Below are 4,535 nucleotides of genomic sequence, written 5' to 3'. Positions count from 1 at the left end.
AGGTTTTTGCTATAGGGCGCATGCGCTCGCCAGACAGACAGAGAGAGACAGAGAGACAGAAAGCGAGAAATCACCCCCCAGGGAGGATGGCCACACCGCAATCCCCAGGAATGGTTTTAAGTGGATCCTTTCACTGTGTCATTCGCTCGCTGTTGGGGGTGGGAAGGTACATTCGGGATGAAAATAACTGCCACTTTTCAAGTGTAAACATGAATTCTCTGCTTGATAAAATGGGCCTGCAAAGTAGGGGAAAGGTTGGTTTCCCAATCTGCTGTCCCCTGGCATGCTGTCAGGGAAACTGTGAGCATGGACGAGTGTTTAGATCTCTGAACGTCTCTGCTCTCTGCTCTCTGTGCAGCGATCAGGTTTGACGGCGTCCAAGTGTTTGGTTACACCGCCTGGTCGCTCTTGGACGGCTTTGAATGGCAGGATGCTTACGCCATCCGCCGCGGACTGTTTTATGTCGACTTTAATAGTACGCAGAAAGAAAGGAAACCCAAGTCTTCGGCGCATTACTATAAGCAGATCATACAAGAAAACGGCTTTACGTTCAAGGAGTCCACTGCAGACGTGCAGGGTCAGTTTCCCTGTGACTTCTCCTGGGGTATCACTGAAGCTGTCCTTAAGGTAAGTGGCCACTACCAAGGAACTAAATTGCAGTGAACAGGACATGGTACTTTATCTCGTGGACTCGGCCATAGCTCAGAGACCATTGTCAGACAATATCAAATGCCACGATTATTTAGAGGTTATGAAAGAGAGCTGGGGAAAATGGAAGAGAGAAAAGGAGGAGATTAATACTTACGGAGGGCCTTTCATGGGCCAGACCTTGTCCTTGGTGATGGAGATGAAGAGATAAAGAGCCTCAAAGAGCATTACAGTCGAGGGAATGGAGTCATTTTTGTGTGAAGCATTTGTTAGTATTATCAAAATTACGTGGAAAAAAATTTTTTTTGCTATAGGATGTATGTGCTCACCAGTGAGAGATGGGGGTGGAGAGAGTGAGAAGCCACACCCTAGGGGGCATGGCAATGCTACAGTCCTTTATCCTTCACTCCTCTGGGGATTTTGAGCATGCATGCACACACGCGTAGTGTGAGTCTCAAACCACCAGGTCTGGGACTTGAACTACAAAACTGGCCATGTGAGATCTAGCACCTTAACTGCTATGTCCTCTGCTAGCTTAGGGGAAAAATAAATTAATAATTTTTAAAAATAATTACTTTAACTTTATTTATTTTAATTTGACCAGAGAGGGACAGAGTGAGAGCGAGAGAAGAAAGAAACCCGCCAGGTCCGGGACTCAAACTGTGGCCGGCCATATGGGAGTCCAGCATCCTTAACCACCATCCCACCTGCCGAAAAAATTAATAATTTTTAAAGAATTATTTTATTTAATTTTATTTGTTATTATTTTTAAGTATACCAGAGAGAGACAGAGAGAGAAAGGGAAAGTGAGAAAGCAAGCCACCAGGTCCAGGACTCGAACCTTGGTCGACCATGTGGGAGTCCAGTATCTTAACCACTACATCACCTGTCAGCTCCCTTTTTTCCTTAAAAAAAATTATTTTATTTATTTTATTTTATTTGTAATAAATTTTTAGGGACCAGCAGATGGCATATTGGTTACATTACTGGACTCCCATGTAGTTAACCGTAGATTGGTTCGAGTCCCAAACCTGGTGGCTTAAAACTCAATGCTGGGTGCATATACATGCGTGCCCAAAATCCCGAGAGGAGAATGGAAGAGAAGGGATTGTGGCATGGCCAATCGCCCAGGGGGTGATTTCTTACTTTTTCTCTTTCCAAAATCTCTCTGTCTCTCTGGTAGGTGTACATACCCTATAGCAAGAAATTTCTCTTTAAAAAATAATAAATAAATAATAAATTTTTTAGTTTATTTCATGAGAGGGAGAGACAGAGAGAGAGCAGTACCCTGAATAGGGTCTCATGGCCCAATCCCTTCCCAGCCTCCCCAGCGAGCCAGAATAACTGGCACATGTGTTTAGCATGTACAGGTTGACCCGGGAACTGAATGCCCTGTCTTCCTGCCTCCCATATGGCTCCAGCTTAGCTAGACCAGTGTTCTGCTGCACACCAAGCAGGCCCAATTTTTTAATAGATTTTTGTTGGGTAGAAAACAAATTAAGCAGTTCTTTGTTTCAGTATTTCTGTTACTGAAGATATGTGGGTAAGGGGCCTTATGAGGTTTCTATATTGTAGGGGGCCGTTCCACATTTCTCATTCCTCACCTTCCTCTTCTATTCAGTAAAACGTCACTTTCTCATTGAGAAGCACTGAGAGCCAGGTTGGGATTGGGGTGCATCATGTTTAAGTAGCTCTCCTAGCAAATTAATCACACCACTTGATGTCTAAGACTAATGCTCTCTGGAGATTTTAAAAAGTAAGACAAATATTGGGTGTGGCAATGATGGCATGGTAGGTAAGACACTGGATTCCCACATGGTCCATGGAGGTTCAAGTCCCATACATGGAGTCTTAAAAATCATGCTGAGCACACATATGTGCGTGTCCAAAATCCCAGGAGGACAAGGGGCTGTGGTGTGGCCATCCCTGGGGGGTAATTTCTCACTTTCTCTCTCATTATCACTTTCTCTCCCTCCCCCCCAGTGAGAGCATGTACCATATGGCCAAAACTGAAAATAATTAAGACAGATATCATTTGATGTTGCCTTGCCTCATGACAAGATTGACTTTTATGAACACCCTTTAATACCACGGTGCTCTGAGTTTTCAAGACACTGAAGTTGCTTATCTAGACCAAGATTTTATTCAAATAATTAATTACATTCAGATTTAACTTCATGCTCACAAGATCAATATTCTGTCAGTTTAATGTTCTAGATAACTAGTTGGCAGATGGCAAGCAGGCAGTGATATGGTTTGTAATTAGACTATGAAAGATGACACACGAGAAAACAATTAGAGGGAAAATATTTACCAAAGGTTCATTATCATTTTTTTCCTGGTGCATTTAAATTCAGCCATGAAAGAACAGGTTCTTTAAAACAAGTATGAGACTTTCACTTTCCATTAGTAATCTTTTTTTTTTAAGAATTATTTTTTCTTTAATTTTATTTATTCACTCATTTATTTTAATTTGACCAGAAGGAGACACAGAGAGACAAAACGCAAGCCACCAGATCGGGGACTCGAACCATGGTCGGCCATGTGGGAGTGTCCAGAGCCTTAACCACCATGCCACTAGCTGGTCCCTCCCTTTACTAATCTTGAATTTTTTTTTTAATTTAGTTTTTGCTATAGGACACATACACTTGCTGGAGAGAGAAAGAGAGAGAGAGAGAGATGCCTCAGGAGGGAAGGCCATGATGCAATCCCCTCTCTTCCAGTCTTCTCTCAGAATTTTGGACATGCACACATATCATGTCCTGTGTAATTTTCAAGCTGCCAGATCTGGGACTCGACCTGTGCAGTCGGCCATGTGGAACCCAGCTGCCTTAACCACCACACCACCTGGATAGTCATGTTTTTCTTAAGCCCTTTATTTTGACTTAGGCTCAGGGTCTACCAAGCAATTATTGTGAGCAGGAAATATCCACCCCAAGTCATGTCTACCTTGTCTGTGACGCGATCGGCGCTGACAGGGCACCTTCTCAGTCAATCCTCAGAGCGGACCCGGGAGGTGGCTGAGATGGGCCGTCACTGTGTAGTTACCAAGCAGGAGCTTCAAAGGGGACAGAAGCAGAAGAGCCGTGCAGGCTCAGTCCTTGGTGGACCGTAGGGAACAGGTACCATCGGGTTCAAGAGTTAACCTTGGGAGTTTCCGAGGGTACGTTACTGTCCTTTCCACTCGCAGCGCACGTGCCTTGTGTAGAGAGAGGGTTCAGAAAGCTGCCGGATGAGTAAATGCTGTGTTCTCACAGGCAGTGGGTGGGCAGGCCTAAGGGTGCAAATGTGCTGTCACGTGGACTTTGCAAACAGGAGCAGTTAGCGGCATTCCACCATCGGAGGCCCATGGCCTACCCCATCCTAGCAGCCTCTCCGGAGCTGTGCTGGGCTCCACCAGCTCCTCCAAGCCCAAGTGCTCATCTCGGACAACTTGAATTGTAACCCGGCTTCAATTTACGGTTGTGTTTAGAATCCATCTCTTGTGATTGCCTTTGACGGAGGGTACCAGGCCAATTTCCTGGTGCGTTTGACCGGAATCATATAAGACCCCATATAATCTGGGCTTTAAGGTTAAATGAACTGGAAAACTGCTTCTCAGTGTTTTCTCAAACAATGTGTTTTCCATTCCACGGCTTTGGGTGCGGTTTGTCCTGAGTTTTCTGGTCTTCGGGGGAGATGTCGAGGGCTGGAAGGAAGGGCAGGTCCTCTCCCTGACATGTCTAAGACAGAGCCAGGACACACAGGTGGTTACAAAGCATAGAGGCATCATTTCTTTTCTCTTCTGCAGTGAGAGGCAAAATAAAATCAGGCCCCCCCATTTGCTCAGACCGTGCGCGCTGAGAGCCTCTGCGCCAGCGCAGCTGACCTGCCCCTGCGTGTCTTGT

General features: G+C 45.2%; 1 protein-coding gene across 1 annotated transcript in view; it reads left to right on the top strand.

Annotated features, from left to right (window-relative positions):
• The window catches only part of KLB (klotho beta), a gene marked incomplete in the record, with an annotated part of 35,652 nt that overhangs the window by 25,963 nt on the left and 5,154 nt on the right, over window positions 1-4,535 (top strand).

Source organism: Tupaia chinensis, unplaced genomic scaffold, assembly GCF_000334495.1.
Source record: "Tupaia chinensis unplaced genomic scaffold, TupChi_1.0 Scaffold146907_1, whole genome shotgun sequence".
In the NCBI taxonomy this organism is placed as follows: Eukaryota; Metazoa; Chordata; class Mammalia; order Scandentia; family Tupaiidae; genus Tupaia; species Tupaia belangeri.
The sequence above is the reverse complement of the archived record's forward strand: the minus strand, read 5'-3'. Positions and strand labels throughout refer to the sequence as shown.